Raw genomic sequence first — 20995 nt, forward strand, 5'->3', positions numbered from 1 at the left:
CCACATTTAGGAAAGTCTGAGGTTATGCCATGACAACTAGCTTTCACTTGAATCCTAAGAGCTATGAATGTATACATATTGTATTCAGAACTTCACAATCTTTTATATTTACATGAGTGTATTGAAGAATCATGAAACTTACTCAGTGCACAATTTTTCCTGGGAAAGGACAAATCTTTCCATCTCAGTTTCTCACGTTTTTCCAGCCTTAAATTCAGTTCACCATATTTTTGCATCTGTGAGTTTGTACAAAAATATACATGCAAGTATGAAATTTTCTGTAATGTGCATTCTAATGTTATTTTCACTAAGATATGATTTTTGTGTGTGCACCTTTCCCTAACATAATGCTTTTTTGGTAGATATTTTTGAATTGCAGATCTGTACTGCAAAATTAGCGGAAGTGCAACCTTTGAAGGATAGCTGTGTCTTGCTTTGCATGTTGGTTCAGAAAATGCAAATTACATAGGATCCCATTAAAACCAAATGCATTTCTCCCTATCTCTAGTGACACCTATATAATAGGCTTATACTGCCCTAAAATTATGAGCCTGAAACAGTTTCTGTATGTGCTTGTTAGAAGACACAAGCTGCCAAACATTCCAGACATATTTAGGAGGAAGCGTGCTATCTGCAGGTTTTATGAACTTCATGAACAGCCAAGAAGTTTTATAAGGTGTCCTTCCAATCATATTTCTAGTAAAGCAATTTCAGTCAGGTTATTGTGCTTTCACATGACTGAAATTGGCCTCTGACTGACCTGCTGTGGAACCACACTGGGGCCAATTATGGACTATTGACGTTTTGAGATGTGAACTTTGCCACCTGGTCACCACACGATTGTCATGACATTGCCATTTTGTTTTATGGGCAATGAAAAAATCCTCTCACACGCACCTTATTACATATATCCCTCACACTGACTTCAGTGTGAAATATGAATTATTTTATATGCTAGATGAAAGTTGTATGGTTGTGTTGGACTGAAATGATAGGACTATGGGGCAAGGAAGAGGCTACATTCATCCAGGCGCTTCTACTGAAAATGACAGAAACTGGATTCACAATTTCTAGTGATGTCTTGACAGTACCTTGTCTATTAATTTCCATCTGTCTGCTGGAAGACCTGTACCTCTTATACCCTAGAATTGCATTTCCTGCTTGGTGCAGCTGCAACACATCAATTATATTGTAATCAACCAAGTTTCCTTTGCCCTTTCTTCTTTTTTCCCAGCTGATTATTTCCTAGGAAAAAAATATATTCCCAGGCATACTTGGAACTGTTAAATACCATCCATCTCTTATTCTTGTCCAGGAAGTTGTACAATCTGGTATACTGCCATTGCTTTCCCAACATATTTCACAAGACAGATATACTGTTATCTTGGCTATACTTTGCAGCTTAATTGCATATTATGCAATGACTAAGCTTTGGACATACGGTGCAAATGTAACTCTAGTTTGGGCAAAGAATTTTAATTGGATTTTCATTTCCACTCACAGATAGGTTTATTGAAAGTGTAGTGAAATATAATAAGATAACAGAAAACAGAGGGTGCATAGACTTGTTAAAAGTTAAACCTAAATATTCAGGAACAATTAAGATTAATTACTACAGTGGGAATGTGTTGATATGTGATATATATATTCCTAATGCTCTCTGGTGTAAATAAAGCTTCTATATTATGTTGCTTGTATTGGAGATATATCATGGACCTTTGTCCCGTATTCTCCAGATATAGATAGATACATTTCAGCAAAATAAATTTACTGATTTTCTTCTCTCATTGCTTCTCACACTGTTGGTGTTGGATAGATTTTGTAGGTAGGATAGAATATAGTTTACAATTTATTCCTCCTATTACTCATGTGTGTGAGCAGAACATTTAAAGTAACCAATTTAGTGTTAGACTTAAAACAATTAGTCAGCAGCATTTAAAACACTATCCCTTTCAGCATTAATGTGGAAACTTTGAGACTATGCTTATTTTTATTTATCCAGGCTGTGGTTAACAGACTGGGTTTTTTCCCACTGAAAGCAATGAAAGCACCAACTTTTACCTGTGTACATGCTCATTCTGAGATCTCTCAATGCAGGGGCGTAGCGTGGGGGGTGCAGGGGGGGCCGTCCGCACCGGGCGCAACATTGGGGGGGGGGGCGCTCGCACTCGCAGTGCTAAAATCCACGGGTTAGGGGGCGCAAATTACTTGCCTTGCCCCGGGTGCTGACAACCCACGCTACGCCACTGTCTCAATGTGCTTCTTTCTTCACTTAAAACTGTAATTCAAACAATTTAAAAACTCATATAGCTGTAATCCTATACCCGCTTACTTGGGATGAAGTCTAACTGAACTCAGTGGGATTTTCTTCTGAGTAAACTGCGCTGTCAAAAATCTGGTTCATTCCACAAGATTCTGAGTATCATTTTGTGCGGCGTTTAAATAAATAGCACAGCAATCTGTGGGATCAGCCTGTACTGTCAGAGAGATAGAAGAGAGGCAATGCTTGCTTGTGCACCAAAGCACAGCTGGCAGGTGTAACCGTTATCCTACTCATCCAGACAGCATCCCCTTAAAAGCAGCAGCTCCTTAGGCCAGTGCAAACAATGCAGATTAGAACAGTCTTTTGCTGGAAGTAGAACCAACTTGCTTACAGTTCTGGAATTTTATTCTTGAACTATTTCATCCCTCATAAATCCTCCTGCTTCCTGTTCTTGCCAGCTCAAGATAGAAAATGATAAAAGCCGTATAAAGCTGCTGAGTGTGATCCATTTGTTGTTTAGTATCTAAGAAGCTGTACTGCGTGAAACTCGCTGGTGGAATTGCTTTTGCCCCAAGCAAGTGAGTTTCCATAGAAAACCCAACATTCCTAGATTAACATCTGCCTAGTTATATTTGCACAACCACTCCTTCAATGTTACCATTCAGTTGCCTCAGTTAATGACCCCGGGTGTTTCTGCCCAATTACCTTCACCCCACAGTTGCAATGGATAATAGATTTTGTAATGTAAGGCTACCGAACAAGTCAGTCTTGTGCATATCCATTTGGATCATAGAAATGAGGGAAGTTTCTTATGGAGGGGTCAAAATTATGCAAATAAGATTTTCGGAGTTGAAACGGTACATTCTTTTAAAAAGTTCTACAATGTTTGCAAAAAAAGGGTTCAAGGTTCACAAGAATTCAAATACCATGTGAATACAGAATGCTCATACATTTAATTGAGACTCCTAAACGCATTCGCTGAAAGCGTGGCTCCCAGAATTTCTGGACCAACATTTGGAAGTTATTATAAAGCACTGCAAAGTGGTCATAGTGCAGACACTTATCTGGAACACGTCACCCATGACGCCTCCTCCAAGTGATTCTTGGAGCAACCTGTGAATGACAGTTGTTGTCTGGCCCTGTACATGGTGGTGGCGATGATAATTTGTACCTTGCCCATCTGACTGGGTTGCCCAGCCACTCTGGGCAGATTCCAGCATATACAAAAACATAGTAAAACATTTAACCTTAAAAAGCTACCCTATACAGGGCTGCCTTCAGATGTCTCCTGAAGGTAATATGGAGGGGGGAGCGCATAATCCACTGCCCTGCTCATGAGCCACAAACCTCAACATGCCTAATGATAGGGGTCAGTCCTGTGCTCACACCATTTCCATGTCTTCATTGAATGCATGAACTGCGAGCGGCATTATGTCTGAAGGTTACCCAAAGCTTCAGTGAGTTCAGCAGAACAGCTGAACAATGCCAACACATGAACAGGGAGCCTCCTTTTGCAGTGTTTCCTACTGGGCAAAGATTGGCTACACCCCAAATAGCTTGATTGCACAGAGGATCTTTTACACCTTTGGCTGCACAGAATTCAGGATCAGGGATTGTGAGCACAGTCTCTCCCCAATGCTCAGCTGGATGTGTTAATAAAGCTAATGTTGAACCGGAATTTCAATTTCTTTTAAATTTTGGTGGCAGATCTATAAAGAAGAAAGAACTGAGGTTCTTATGGAAGCAGATCATCAGCATTTCATCAAGCTCTTGATAGGCTGTTTCCTTCTGCTCCGGAAACTTGACACAAGAGCTCTATGGAATCATGTATTTTACTTTTACCTTGTCAGGTGTTGTGAAAAGCATGTCACAGATAATCAGCTACAACCTAATTAGACAATAAGGAAACAATGAAATGAATTCTCCTCTTTTTTTGACGTGGCACCTGGCTTCAGTGAGCTGAGCACACTTAATTTACATTCTGGGTAAGACAGAAGCAAGGCCTAAATATTTAAAATCTGAATCTGTCAGCTAACCTATATTGCCTCAGTCTCAAAATGCAAAGGGAATCTTTATCTCTGTTACAATTATGGTCCAATCTTGCATCTGGGTGAGTCTCCAGTTGTTAGTGGAAATCTTCAGATGGAAACTAACATTTAGAACTTTCACAAATAATAATTTGTTCAATATCCAACAAATATAGCACAGCCCTGGGGCAAAGGATTACAATACTTATAAAGCAATCCAAAGCATCATATTTTGACAAATGTTACAGTTAATGCAAAATCTTAACAAACCGTTGGTTTATTTTAGAGATTTATATACTGCTTAATAATATGCATTTCTAGGTGGCGAACATAAAAGCAAACCACGCAAAATGAAATAGTTCTCATAAAAACAAACGCTACCTTAATATGCCTGCTGGAGCAAGGAAGTCTCAGTCATGCACCTAAGTTCAGTAAGAAAGACCTTGTTAGAGGATGCTGTTACAGAAAAACATATTCTGTAAGGCAGCAAATTTGCAAACTTGGAACAATGCAACTGTGGAAGAACTGGAAATGGGAGTGATAATAATTGGAAAGGAAGAAGAGGAGGGAAATAAATTGCTGTGGCAAGTGTCCCTGAACTTTTAGTTGTGCAGAAACAATGATGTCTGAAACATAAATGGTGATGACAGGAAAGTCAATTGATGGGAGACTGGACAAGAGGCTGTACAATGGACAATGTAACAAATGCTGACAGTGGTAGTGCAGGCTGTCACACAACCAGGCAAAGGAAAAGATTGGGAATCAATGTGAGAACAATTAGTTGAAAGAAGTGTAACAAGAGGCGGATGGGCAAAGGCTTAGGCAGCGTTATGTCTCATGCAGCTTGTAACCTCATTGTATGTCTTCTCTCAGCTTTCGCGTTTGACATGTTATACGTTAAAAGGCGACAGTCTTGAAAGATTACAAAGGTGTCATTTTCCAAGGGCTGAGTGGCCAGTGTGTGAGAGGGAGGAGGAGAGCTTTCTCTACTCACTTACCGGTAATTGAGGACCTCCCTGAACCTTGCTTTGCCCTGCTTTTGGACAGTAAAATCATAGAATCATAGAGTTGGAAGACACCACAAGGGCCATCGAGTCCAACCCCCTGCCAAGCAGGAAACACCATCAGAGCACTCCTGACATATGGTTGTCAAGCCTCTGCTTAAAGACCTCCAAAGAAGGAGACTCCACAACACTCCTTGGCAGCAAATTCCACTGTCGAACAGCTCTTACTGTCAGGAAGTTCTTCCTAATGTTTAGGTGGAATCTTCTTTCTTGTAGTTTGGATCCATTGCTCCGTGTCCGCTTCTCTGGAGCAGCAGAAAACAACCTTTCTCCCTCCTCTATGTGACATCCTTTTATATATTTGAACATGGCTATCATATCACCCCTTAACCTCCTCTTCTCCAGGCTAAACATGCCCAGCTCCCTTAGCCGTTCCTCATAAGGCATCGTTTCCAGGCCTTTGACCATTTTGGTTGCCCTCCTCTGGACACATTCCAGTTTGACAGTGTCCTTCTTGAACTGTGGTGCCCAGAACTGGACACAGTACTCCAGGTGAGGTCTATTAACTTGAAATCTATTGATTTCTCCAGGAGCAAGTATTGCAGTGCACACTGTATACATATGGTGTACACAGTGTACACCATGAACCTTCCCTGAAGATCCTAGTAGAATGGTCAGGAACTTCGGCTTAACAATTGGGTTTAGGACTTTATCAATGAACATGGAGGGGGTGTGGAACCGACATGCACAAGAAGCCCTTCTCCCTTTGTGTGTTCTTCCCAGGATATCAGGTCAAAGGGCATCAGTGACCAGTACATCTGGTACCGATCAATGAGCCTGGGAGATAGGGGGAGCGGAGGAGCAAGAACCAGCTAGCAACAGACAACACTTGCATTGTCTAATCTGTGAGAGTGAAGATAGAAACAATGGGGAAGGTGGCTAGATGACCTCTGGAAGGCAGTTCAGCTGCCTAGGATAAGTGAGCATTGGGTGGGGCTAACACTGTATAGGACACATTCATAATGGGGTTACAAATTTAGAGCGGTGCACCCATACAAAATAACAAGTGTGGAAATGCAAGCGTAGTATCCTGGAAAGAACACTTGTGACAGTGAAATAAGAAGAATGCAAGACATTGAAGTCATACTTCTTGAGCATTGGAATGCTATGTCTTTCCTGAATCTGGACCTTGCTAGCGTTGTAGATTTCACCAGATACTGTCCATACACCCTTAAGCTTTCCTCTGCAGCTAGAAGGCTAGTGATTTGCTTGTAAAACAATAAGAACTGAGTTTGTCAGGATGCCAGATTTTGTGCCAGACACCATATGGATTTCATGCTGAGTTGTAGATGTAGAGAACACACTTTCTTGACTCTAGTTGAAATGAGTGTTCTGCTGAGTAACACTCATTTCATTACTCTAAACATGCATTTAGAGGAATGATTCCCAAACTTTTTCTTTCTCGCGGACCACTCAAAAATTGGGAAGGGTCTTCTTGGTGGATCACTTAACGGGTTTTCTGCTGGTTGTATGCAGTATTTGCAATACGCTGTGCTAGATGCAGTGTGATCTTGTATTTTATTGCTTCTTTTAGTTCTTATATTGAATTTTATTGCATTTCAATTTCAATTTCATTAAATTCAAAACACCCACAAGCAAATCGGGATGAATGCTCATTGGCATATACATAATCTCCTTGTGAACAAATCAGAATTAGTGCCCATTAAAACCCAATATAGGTTTTAAGGTAAGTTTTGTGAAACCAGGCCTTATGAAGAGCTGTTGAAGGATCTGGGTATGTTTAGCCTGGAAAAGAGGAAACGGAGAGGAGATATGACCATCTTCAAATATCTAAAGGGCTGCCACATGGAAGATTGAGCAAGCTTGTTTTCTCCTGCTCTGGAGGGTAAGACCTGAACCAATGGCTTCAAGATACAAGAATGGAAATTCTAACTAAACACCAGGAAGGACTTTCTGACTGTTAAGAACTGTGGAACGGACTCCCTCTGGAGGTAGTGGACTTTCCTTCCTTGGAGGTTTTAAAGCAAAGATTTGATGGCCATCTGTCCTGGATGTTTTAGTTGAGATTCCTGCATTGCAGGGGGTTGGAGTAGATGACTCTTGGGGTATCTTCTAACTGTACAGTTTTACGATTCTGTTATTCTAGTTTGCAGAGAAATAGGCAGCTCTTTCTGGCAAAAATATACGGTGAGTAGGGGACACCAGCTGTACAGTAGATATCTATGGCTGGTGTCTTTTATTTCTGAGCACATAATACAGGTTTTAACAGTGGCATGTATATGATTTTCTTTTGCCCTTAGAACAAGTAATTGGATGCTTCGCCAAATTAATTTTTTTATTCCCCACAGAAGCTCCTAGCAAAATCTGTAGTTAGGTGGCTCTGTTTCAAATTATAATTAAGTTCTCAGCTATTAAAATGCTGGTGACTTACTTGGGGATGATGGAGTCTACAGAGAATAAAAGGACAGGAGGATCATTATAGCATAAGAGAAGGCAAGGAGATTGGGAAGCTATACAAAAAGGGATTAAAAGCGCAGAATGCTACTTGGGTATGTGACTATGCTGAGATGTTCTCCTTGTCTAAGCAGATGCAGTGGCAGGCAGAATAATGTGATCAACTTCAAAAAAAGACTTAGGTAAACAACACAATGTGTTTTTGAAAAGAACAATAAATAATTATAGATCTCATTAAAAGCTTTTAAGTCCCTGTGGGATATAGTGTATTTCTTTTCACATTCCCTTTGCTAACTCAAGGGTTAGAAACACAAATAAAAAAGCATGAATAATCAGTTAACGAGTAACACTGCTTTACTGAATGAACTATAGCCCTCTTCAGATGTTTGCCAGAACATGCACAGATTAAAAGTCTGTGGAGGGGTAGGGGAGTATAGCAAGTTAGAAGCCTCTTTGAGATTGGGAACCCTGATAATGTGTGCATCCAGCCTCTTCCACACAGATTGGGCTGAATTCCTGAATATGTCTAACATCTGTCATTTTAGTTTTCATCTGAGAAAACTGGAACTTAAGAGTGTCACTGCTATATCATAGGAGGGAGTCATGATGAAATAGATAGGTTTCATCCCTTTGCGCCTGCCAAGAGACATGGAACACAGTAGTTTGAGTGTAGGAACATAGGAAGCTGCCATACCCCACATGGTGCTCTAGATGTTGCTGAACTGCACCCCCATCAGCTTCAGTAAGCATGACCAATGGCTAGGGATGCTGGGAGTTGTACTTCAGTAACATCTCAGGGGTAAAGGCTCCCCATACCTGGTCTACACTAGCAATGACTCTCCAGTATTTCAGACATTCCCAGCCCTCCGTGGACATTCCAGGAATTGAACCCAAGACATTCTGCATGCAAAGCAGGTGCTCCACAACTGAGGTATAGTTATTCCCTAGTGGTTTTCTTGGACATGATCCTACCCATGTTAAGCTCTTGAATCTCAATAATTTCACTGAGAAGAGACTAGAGTCAAGTAATTGCTGGACTCCCCCACCGAAATCAATAGGAATTTAAAGATCTTAACTTAGGGTACTTAAAGCAGATTTGTCAAATGTCAGGTTTTACTCTATGTCCAAGAAGCAAGGCAGGCTTAGGCAGGGAGAGATGGCATGGAAAGACCAATTAAGGTTCAAGCAGGAAGATGTTTTCAAGAGGACTTGACAAAATTGGTAGTAGAGACGCCAGCAGTGAGAGTAATAAATTAGGGTGACAGGTGGACACATCAGGCACTAGCATTGGATAACCAGCAAGGTAATGAACTAAATTGCACTGAAGTGTAGTAGAAAATAATAATTAGTAGAATATTTGCAGCTTGCGGAACTAAAGCAGCCATGAATTCTAAAGTCTCCGATGTTCCAAAATTTATGACAGAGTGAGATCATTAACATTGTTTCAGATTAGCTCCATAGGCTACAAATTTTGTTGCTCACATGAGTAGAAATCTCATGTGTAATGGCAAGTGTAAAAGCCGCCCCAAATCAAAATGTGAATCGATCATCATAGACCATTCCTGTCATCAACCCAGTTGGATGTTTAGGTTGCAGTGACAGGAGTGGTTCCTCTGGTCAGATAAGCGATGGCTGGCGCCCTGCTTGCTTACCTGGGAGTAAGCCCCTTGGACCTCCGTGGGTCTTCTGTGAAGACAAATATGGGACTGAGCTGTTATATGTTTATACCAAGCCTAATAAACAACTAACTCTTGCTTTTGAGTTTTCAGGATTCCACCCCTTCCTAAGCCCACCTGGGGGATACATATTTAAATATTTATATACTGAATTATCTGCAGTTCACATAGCACCTGAAGTTGCTTACAAAACTGAAATAAAAGAAGGCTCTGCAATAAAACAGCCAGATGGTAAAATTCACAGTGGAAAAAAACCTAGACTGAAACATATAGATGAGACAGACAGAGAGTCAGTCTGCAGAGCAAGCTTGCTGAAAAAAAGCTACCTTTTTACCAGGTGATGGAAAGTCAACAGTGAGGGTTGGGTGATGAACCTCACCAGGAACAGTGCTCACATGGTGTGAGAGGCAGTTCAGAAAAAGCCAATCCTGTATGCAGAGGTGGACTTTGGTAGCATGGTGCCCTGACTGAGGAGAAAATTTGATGCCCTAAATATTTATTTGGCACCCTCTCTCCCCTCTTGCCTTCTGTTCTGCACATGCTCTCAAGTGAACTACATCATAGTTGCGGCAACTCAATCGCCATCTGACCAGGGCCTTACTTTGAGTAGGTACCTGTATAAATATAGTATAGAACCACCCACACCACCCTAAATCCAGCATGGCTGTGTGTTCACTGCCCTCCCCTCTGAGAAGAAAGGGACATGGGCCAGATCCATCTTGCACTTAAAGAGTGGTGGCACTCTTTAAGCATGTTGTCGTGGACAGCACCAGGGCCTAGACCAAGGGGGATAAGCTTCAGGCCTGGGGTCCAAATCCAAGCCTCTATATCTCCACACCAAGGGTCAGCAAACTTTTTCAGCAGGGGGCTGGTCCAGTGTCCCTCAGACCTTGTGGGGAGCCGGATTATATTTTTTTTTGGGGGGGGGGATGAACAAATTCCTATGCCCCACAAATAACCCAGAGATGCATTTTAAATAAAAGCATCATCATCATTTTTTAATTTGTATACCGTCTTTCTGTCTTACAATACTCAAGGCGGCTTACAAGCTGAAGAAACAAAAAATGTACAACTTATAACAATCTAATGCAATACAAAAACGTGATAATAAAACAAAACTTTAAAATAAGCAACCTACATCAAAAAGTAACATTCAACAATTATTAGAATAGTACAAAATAATACTATCAACATATAAAAGTTAAGCAGAAATCCACTCAACAGTTACAATAAATAATTTCTAAACCATAATCAATAAAACAACAACAAGCCACAGTACATAAAATAATACAATAAAATTGAGAAGCAGAAACTAAAGGGTGGAGCAAGGCAGGTGGAAGGAGGCCTTGCCTGATGGAGTGTCTCCCCTCACAGTTCTTCCTCCAGGCACACATTTTGCTCATGTAAAAATACCAGTCAGGCCCCACAAATAACCCAGAGATGCATTTTAAATAAAAGGACATATTCTACTCATGTAAAAACATGCTGATTCCCAAACCGTCCGTGGGCCAGATTGAGAAGGCGATTGGGCCAGATCCAGCCCCTGGGCCTTAGTTTGCCTACCCATGACCCACGCCCTCTTGCCTCACCCACAACCCCTATCTCTAGGCCATGTCCCTCCTTCAAACACAATTCTGTCTGACTGGAATGTTTCCTTGAACTTTAATAATTCCTCTTCCTTGCCTGGGTAGAGGATAGAGAGCAGTGTGAGAATGTATGAAGAAACTAGCCCACTGCGCACCAAGTTAAAATTTACATCTGCTGCCCCACCCACTATTGGCATTTAGCCCCCATATGGTTTCCCAAAGGGGAAAGCGGACCTTGGACTCAAAAGGTTTCCCCAGATTATATGTAAATACCATTTTGTACAAAATTCTATATGCATAGGGAGAGCTAAGGGCAGAGCCAGTTTAATTCTGCATATGTGGTTGACATTTGCCTTTCCAGGACAAGAGGAAAGTGCAGGCTAATAAAAAATAAAAAATTCTAAAATGTGTAATCTAACAGAGAGGAGGAGCCATTATAAATGCTGGAGAACAGCTTCCCTGTTAATGCAAATTGTTCCTTCAGAACTACCAACATTTCAGTGGCATTAATATTATGCACATGCACCTTTAGCAAATTCAGTTCCACATTTTAAAAATTCTCCTCCCCACTCCATGCTTGCAATACTAATGAATATTTACATGGCTGCTAATAGGAAATGCCTAAGGAAAGATAAGGAGGGCAATCCTATACTGAAGATACGCTGACTGAGAGGCTACAGGATTCCACAGAAGTCCACGACAGGTACACCAGTGGAACACTCCAGATATGACTCGGAAGATTCTATTCAGATTGTCTGTGCTATGGCATATTTCTAGTGTGACACTGTATGCATACTTCTAAATTCTAGTGGAGCACAGGCTTCTCTGTTATCTTAGAATGTGGTTCAGCATTGGATATCATATCCTTTAATCCAGGACAATGTACTTCTGTTTGTGCATCCCAGACTATTTGGGAGTGAGTACCTACAATTTATTTTCAGATGTACATTTGGAAAAGTCTTACTGCCTTACATTTTGAAAAAAATATGTATGAGGTCATTGGCTAGAGTGGCCTGGCAGCAGAAGGCATCTTTCTTTCTTTCTTTCTTTCTTTCTTTCTTTCTTTCTTTCTTTCTTTCTTTTTCTTTTTTGGCGATCACTCGTAGCCAAGTAAGATGGTTTTCCATGAAAACGGTGTTAACAGTAAGTCTGTAAGTAACCATGGAGGCCAATTCTGGATCCACACGTCCTTCCACAGTGAGGATAGCTTTCTGGGTGCCTTCTTCTTAGCTCATTTCTCCTTTTCATCCTGAGTTGTTCAAAGTCCACAACACCTTTGGTAAAGGCTGTTCTCCAACTGGAGCGCTCGTAGGCCAGTGTTTCCCAGTAATAAGTGTTCGTATTACGTTTTTTAACTATACATCCGTATAGTTAAAGATATGGTTTTCCCAGTAGTGATGTATGGAAGTGAGAGCTGGACCATAAGAAAAGGCTGATCGCTGAAGAATTGATGCTCTTGAAGTATGGTGCTGGAGGAGACTGCAAGAAGATCAAACCTATCCATTCTTAAGGAAAGCAGCCCTGAGTGCTCACTGAAGGACAGATCCTGAAGCTGAGGCTCCAACACTTTGGCCACCTCATGAGAAGAGAAGACTGCCTGGAAAAGACTCTGATGTTGGGAAAGATTGAGGGCACAAGGAGAAGGGGACAACAGAGGACGAGATGGTTGGACAGTATTCTCAAAGCTGCCAGCATGAGTTTTGACCAAACTGGAGGACAGGAGTGCCTGGCGTGCTCTGGTCCATGGGGTCATGAAGAGTAAGACATGACTAAACAACAACAAATTACATTTTTTAAAAAATTGCCTTGAGAACGTCTTTAAACCTCTTTTGTTGTCCACCGGTATTTCACTTCCCATTCTCCATTTGGAAATAAAGTAGTTGCTTTGGAAGATGATAATCAGGCATCTGAACAACATGACCAGTCCAACAATTTTGATGTTGAAGAATCATTGCTTCGACACTGGTGGTCTTTGCTTCTTCCAGTACAGAAGGCATCCAGTGGCATGGAAAGGAGCGCTGGCCCCATGCAACTAGATTTACCTCTGTCACCATTTTGATTCTCGCAGGATGCAATGCTGTGCATATCCCTGATGCTGTATGTCTGTATAAGGGTTTTAGTGAGATCAGTAGATAAGAGAGGACAATGTTTTGAATGATTACAAAGAACTGACAAACCTTAGCTAGAGCAGTTGCGTGAATTAAGACAGAGAGTGATGCATAAAAGGTAACACCCAGCCTCTTGCTGAAAATATAGAATGTTACCAATTGAGACAGAAAGGTGAAGCTGCACATTCACGCCATGCATTTAAAGCACTCCAAAATCATTGGAGCTGCCATTTGTTAAGGGTGCTGTCATTTGTAGCTCTGTGCAGTCAGCAGCCTTCAGAATATTACAGTTCCCAGGATTCTTTGCAGGAAGCCATGCTTGGCAAAGTGGCATAAGAGTTCTTTAAATGTGCAGGGATGTGACTGAGGTGAAAGGGAAGATTTAGTAAAGAAATCTTTACTAAAGTAACTGTTTATTAGTGTGAAATATCAGTAAGCAGAGAAGAAAAATGGATGGAGCTTGATATTGTTTGCGCTAAGTGCTACAAGAAGGGGTCAGGAAGCTAAAAAGAAAGGAAAAATGGAAGATAAAGATATGAGAGGGGACACCCCACTTTCTGCCCTGGCCAGCAAAAGCCCAGCAGAGCTCAGGAAGAGCTGGTTATCTCCCTTAGGGTCTGTAAGAATTTGTGTTTGTATCTCAGCCATAATTGAGACAGACCCATCTCATCTAAGTTTAGATGAAGCGTGGGTTGCACAGATGCAGGTATAAGTAGTCAAGTAGAAGACAGAATACATGCTCAAAACATCTCTTTTTAGAGAAAGCAAAGACCATACAGTTGTCAGTTGGAAGGAGAATAGTGTGCAAACAAATCTTCAGCAACTCTCCACAGATTCCAGGGGCATCTGATTCCAGGGGCATAAACCTGATTCCAGGGGCATAAATGGATACCATATGAGGTGAGGAAGAAACAGGGAGAAAGGAATTAGGGTACCAATCTGATGGGGATGAGGATGTCTAGCAAAGCATCTTAAACTGAATGGGCTTTATAGCATCATATAGCGTTGCGTATGAACTTAACTTTGGCAGCTTTGGAACATCAAGGTTAGGCTAATATATTGGTGTCGTTATTAGCAACATTGCCTGAATAAATTCATTCCCCCCACAATTTCTATTTGCACTTTTGGTTTATACTTTCATACCTGTTCTTCTGCCTCAATCATGATTTGGGTTTGCTGTTACAGATTTTAATTTTATTTTTAAGGGGGGGGGATACCCCTTCACTTGCTGGCTTCCTCAAAAAGAGTTCCACTTGCTGCTCTTTTACTGAGTTTATCAGCAAGGACACTGTCATACCATAATGGGCTCCTGTTGCTACACAAATGAAAATGTCATGGCAGCGTGTGAGATTTATATTGAATTGATCTTTCCTAGGCTTCTGTTGTGGTGGCATTATGTGAGTCATTTGATCTAATAGTTGGCTGTACCCTGGATGGATGGGTAGTTGCCTGTATCAGTACTTGGCCTTAAAGCAGATAGCTAATCAGAGCTTGGTCGCATACTTGGGCTGGCAACTGGTTGAAGCAGTATTGACCCCACAGTGCAGGTTGAATGGTGCAGGTTTCATTCCAAACTTATTTCTAGCACTTTTACTATACCTGTGAAGTTATAATCACCTCCCTCCCCGGCTTCTCCAGGAAGCACCTGTACATAGCTATTTTTGTCTTAAGACTTTTAAAGGTGATCTGTGCAGTTCCTTTTTGTGTGAGTGTGCATGGAATATCTCTAGTGAGATTTGAGAATAATTGGCCGTGGTGGTAGTGAGAAGCTTGGAGAGCAAGTGCAGGCTTCAAAAGAACCAACTCATTAACAACCCACAAGTTTCAGAAGGAAGCCAGTTTCAAATAGAGAAGCAATAGTGGACACACGAAACCCAGGTTTTGTATGCTACTCATGGCCAACTCCAGGCAGGAGGAGGCCCTGAGCAAAAGGTCCTCTCCTTTGTCAATGGGTTTATATGGCAGTGGTAGGGGCAGCAGCACCCTAAGCAGCCCCAGGTGGCTGCATCTTGCCACCAATAAAATTTCCCACAATACTCCAAAGGTTCGGTCCCCAGAATCTCCAAGGAGGACTGAGAAATAGCCTGTCTGAAACCCTGGAGAGCAACTGAGGATCCTCCAGTCCATGAACCTAATTAGATGCTGTTACTAATTAGAGGCTATACTCAGTTGGATGGATCAAGGGTCTGACTTGGTATGAGACATTGGAATATGAGCCATGCTGCCTCAGGGCAGATCCTCTTTTCATAGTAGCTGGCCAGGTGCCCATGTGAAGCACACTAGTAACTTCATTCATTCAATATACAGCATTGTGGAAAATGAAAATGGAGGTTAAAAGTTGCTGCCTGGCACTGCTTGTGGTGGTAGGCTAGGGGGCAGAAGTTCATGGGGGCAAGACAGGCACAAGCAATGAGCCACACTGGGGTGCTCAGGCTACCCTAGGATGCTGGCTGTGGCCACCAACCCTGATGTTTCTAACATCTGGGGGAGAATCTTGTGGTTCCCCCATGGGGAGTATAAAAATGACAGCAAAATGTTCTGTTTGCATGAGAGGAAGGAGGCCCACATATTTCTCAAATGCTTTAGTGGCATATATGCTGGGCTTGAATAATCATTCAAGGTAACCCTGGTAAAATGAATCTGTGTGTTCTGGCTGGACTCTGCAGCTTGTTCTCCGAAATGTGTTTTGTTCCTAGAAGATAGATGCTGTCATCTCTTCTTGTATTTTTGAAGATTACCCTCTAGTGCACTGATATTTTCATACAAATCACTCAGAGATGGTTCAGATGAGCACCAATAAATGCTCTTTGACCCCTTTGATGGAAATGGCTTTGATGCGAACTCCCATGCTGCATATAAGAACGGGTGCAGCATAGGATCTCACTCTGTATTTCCAGGCTTGCCTGTCAAGAATTTGAAAAGTTTTGTCATATAAACCAAGTTCATAGCTGTACCAGTTTGTCTGCATTTGATAACCTGTACACTTTACATCCTTGGAGGCCTTTGCTATAGTTTTCATCCTGTAGCTAACCTTTCTGTTGGTTCTCACTCAACATTTGCTGTACTGGATTAGCAGGCGGGGCTGGCTGAGAACAGAATTAGGTTGGTGGGACAATGCCCTAGTGGGCCAGCCTGCTCTGGGGGAAAAACAGTTCTTGTGAACTCCTCAGAAATGGAATGTGTGTTCCAGCAGGACACAGAGACCCCACGATATTAGGTACAGACTGTGAAAGCCAATGTAATGGGGAATTTTGGGGGGAGCTGATTTATTTTAAATAAGTAACTTACTCAGAAGTACGTTCCACTAATGATAAGCGGGAACCTAGGGCTAAAATAGATGTGACATTAAATGTGTATTTGCATTTAGCATGCAGGTTTATTTATATTTTTCATCAATGAAGGATTCACCCCGATGCAAATACTGGTTTAAGTCGTAGGGCTTTCCTCGTGGCCACAGCAGGAGAGGAAAGAGCCACATTTCTCCTCCAAACGTGCTCCAGTCGTAATAATCAAGCCCCTCTCTAAAGTGGGATGCTATTTGCATTTCCCAAAACATCCAGATTGCCCATCACTGTTTAGAATTGTTACCTAAATTAGACTATTTGGCTAATGTAGAGGGGTTTTTTAGCCTGTTGTCAAGATGATTCCAAGATCCACGATAACCTAGATGAATAATTTTAACAGAAACAAGCTCTCTAAAGTATTTAAGAGATTCTTAAGCCAATGCTTCATAAATATTACCTTTAGCACTTCAGTAGATTTATATATTTCAAAGTGAAATTAAATGAATTCAGGTTGTCATTTGCAGTACCATTGAATCACTTGGTTTCATTTTTAATAGCTGGATTGTATTGTGTGCAGAGGCAGCGAACACTGCATTTTTCAACTTCATTTTGCAACCTGAGCTCATTTAAAATAGGCCTTAAAATTCCCACATGGAGCTTGAGATATAATTTGCCAGACACCAAGACATAAAGAGTTATGAACGTGCTTTCCCCCAAAGACAATGGATGAATGAATGCACAAGTTAAATGTGATCAAAAATCAGAATGATGTGGACTACACTTCTTGTGATATAGGGCTCTGCTCATCCATATGAAATAATGTATTCACTATCTCAGCTGCTTAAGCTGGCTGCTGATATTTATCCCCACAGGAAGATCCTGAAAACCAGTTAGAGCAGGCCAGGCACTGCAATATCCTGCATGGGTGGCTAGGAACATAGGAAGGTGTTTCGTACCTGATCATACTATTTGTCCAGTACTGTTAACAACAACAACAACAACAACAACAATTTATTTATTTATACCCCGCCCATCTGGGTGGCTTCCAACAAAATATTAAAATGCAGTAATTCATCAAACATGAAAAGCTTCCCTAAACAGGGCTCCCTTCAGATGTCTTCTAAAAGTCTGGTAGTTGTTGTTCTCTTTGACATCTGGTGGGAGGGTGTTCCACAGGGCGGGTGCCACTACTGAGAAGCCCCTCTGCCTGGTTCCCTGTAACTTGGCTTCTTGCAGTGAGGGAACTGCCAGAAGGCCCTCGGCGCTGGACCTCAGCGTCCGGGCAGAATGATGGGGGTGGAGACGCTCCTTCAGATATACTGGACTGAGGCCGTTTAGGGCTTTAAAGGTCAGCACCAACACTTTGAATTGTGCTTGGAAACACTGGGAGCCAATGTAGGTCTTTCAAGACCAGTGTCTTTCAAGACTCTAGTTCAGTATTGCCTTACTCTGACTGGCAGTAGGTCTTTCGTGCATCCTGCTACATGATCTTTTAATCCACAGGTGCTGAACCTTTTACTAGTCTTGTGACCCGTGCAAGATTGCAGACCCAGAAAAAATGCCTCTTTTGGGGTGTTGAGTAAAATCGTGGATCCGAAAATACCACTTTTTTCAGGGCAAGATCTTGGCCTGAAATTGTGCAAGAGCAAGACACCCAAAATGGCTGCCATATTCTCGCAGGGAAAAGTGGAATATCCCGGTTTTTCCGAGACAGTTGACAGCTATGCAGTCTACATTAGTAGGACATACACACCCTGGTTTGAACAAAACCAGAGAACAAAAATATGGGAGAAGAGTGTGCACTGGAGTTTAAGGAAGTCTAATAAGGTTCAGATTTTGCCCATGATAACTACTCCTATTTAGTCTCTGCATATCCTTCACAGAACTGATCAGGGAGGAAGATGGGGGCAAGATTAAAATTAGTTGGCTCTTCCTATGATGGCTCCACTTCCTTTTGCTTTCCCCCGCCTTCTGCCCTGTTGGTTCGAATGGGCACCAGTTGCCACTCGTTTGGTGACCTGCACAGGGCAATGGCACTTATACTTCCCTCCATTCTTGTTTGCCCACTAGGCGGTGGCACGCGGTGGGTGCGTGGGCCTTAGCGTCCAAGTGGGTGTCCTTAGGATTGTAACCTTGAACTCACCAGAAAGTGCCTTGTATTACAGTTAATATTTGCATGCAGATATTATGTACAAAATGCAAGCACACTGCTTCAGTTTGAAATACATGGAAGCCTCTTATGAGGAGGAGGGGAGCTCAATCATTTCCTGATTTCTGCCTCTGTATTTTGAAGGGGGAAAGCATGCAATTTACGCACATGGGACCTTTTTACAACTGCTGAGTAGTCATGTATTTTGTACTCGGAGATATCGGTCATCAAAATGTAGCATGAAAAGCTGCCATTTGGGAGCCTTTACAGGTGCTGTCCTTCCATTTTATTCTTAATTTATTCCATTTTTTCTTACTTGGGGCTAGGGAAGGATGGATCAGTCAATTTCAGTTCTCTCAGTTCCTTGGTTCTTCCCCCATAGGTTCTCTGCATTTATTCAGCAATTTGCAATTCTTTTTTTTAAATCCCTCATAAAAATTCATTAGCATTTATTGCAAATTTCTCACAATCAACTCCCCCCCAATTTTGTCTAATAGACACATTTTTTTTGCACAACACTTTCCCCAATAAAATGCCTTTTTGCATGTTATTTTCACTAATATATGCACTCCTATGCACACTTTAGCCTAGTATGTACATTTTTGTACATATTCCTTGGCTGGAGAACTGCACTGGAAAATCTGGAGAGGTGTGAATTGCAAAGGATGGCTCAGTTCGCATATTGTTTAGGAAAGTGTGAATTAAGTGTGAATCATCTTTAAATGCATACTGAATTGAATTCCCTCCCCCTCTCTACTTGGGATTTAACTAGACATTACACATATATACTGTGCTTTTCTCTTTTGGTAAAAAGAAATGATGTGCTGGCACTCTGAGCCAGCTCTGTTTGTCTGTAGTGGCATCTCACATACCCAGTCTGATTAGCCAATTTCAAAACAGGTGCAGTATATGTGACAGTTGAAATATTAGAAAACATCCATGACAGTGATAAACCTAAAATAATACTAATAATAATCACGGGCACCATTTAGCACCCAGTATTACTATAGGATTTCATTGTACAGTCATACCTTGGGTTAAAGGTATGACTGTACAATGTCAGGTTGTGTTTCTTTGGGTTATGGACCCGCCGAAACCCGGAAGTACCAGAACGGGTTACTTCTGGGTTTTGGCGGTTGTGCATGCGCAGAAGCACCGAATTGCAACTCACGCAGATGCGCTGCTGCGGGTTGCAAACATGCATCCCGCATGGATCATGTTTGCAACCTGAGCGTCCACTGTATTTCAGTGAGGAAACTTACATTGTTTGAAGACTCTGATTTCCTCCAAGGATGAGCACAACCTGCTGGATATATCAAATTCACCTTCATGGCATTAGTGGACATCTGGGAAATAATTCCAGAGGTCAAATTAGTTACACATTGTCCAAGGCCCTGGTGCACTCTGATGACTCATCAGCATCAGCAGTGAGAGTATTCACTGGGGCCCCAAAACTAGCCCCCAACCTAGATTCCCTGCACACAAGGTTCCTTGTCAGATCTGAAGGAAAAGGGTGCTCACATTTGCCCCAGAATCTGGACAATCCTCTGCCTTGCTTTTAGTGTTACTGGATATATGCACACCCCATAGCTGGTCTGAGCACTGATAGTTTGCCATCTGTGAAATGGTGATTATTTATTTATTTGCTTGCTCACTCAAATCGCACCCCGCATTTCTGTCTGGCAGCTCCACACGGCAATATGAACAAGATACAACAAAATCAAATTTTAAACAGTTCAGAGGGTAGAAACTATTGCTATAGTTTTGAAATTCTAGTCCAGGCATGGGGAATCCTTTGTGATCACAGGCAGCCTTTAAGTAAATAAAATGCTAGTCTTGGATCTATCTATCATCTATCTACCTATCTATCTATCTATCGCTTAGGAAAAGCCCACTGTGATCTCTTCTAAGGATGAGCAGAACCCCTTAAGGTTCAGTTTGCAATTAACTGCAATGCACACAATCCCTTTTGTCCACAGATGCAGCATTTCTAGAGAGCAACATTTGCAGAGGTTTTCATCAGCACATTCCACTGGGCTGGAATACAAATGTCCGTGCTTTGGAATCTGTATAGTAATTGATGCCTGTGCTCTTTTAAATGTATTAATCATTTGGAGACACTAATACCTCCCCCTGGGCCTCTCTGGAGGTCATTTTCCAGATTGTTCCTATTTTAAAGTTCTTCTCGGGCATTCCTTTGTTTAGGTCAGTTAAAAATATAACCGCAGCATCGCCGTAAGGGCCTCTTCTGCAGCAGGCTTTGTAAATGGGATTCTACAATGTAGCACGTTTCATTCAGCGAAAATGTTGCAGTACTGAATCTCCATCACAGTTCTGGAAAGCTGCAAGAATGAGTGTGGCAGAGAAGCCAGGGAGGTTGTAGAGACAGAATGCATTTCAAGTATATTTTGGATCATTGCAAC

This window comes from Podarcis tiliguerta, assembly GCF_965153285.1.
Source record: "Podarcis tiliguerta genome assembly, chromosome: 5".
Classification (NCBI taxonomy): Eukaryota; Metazoa; Chordata; class Lepidosauria; order Squamata; family Lacertidae; genus Podarcis; species Podarcis tiliguerta.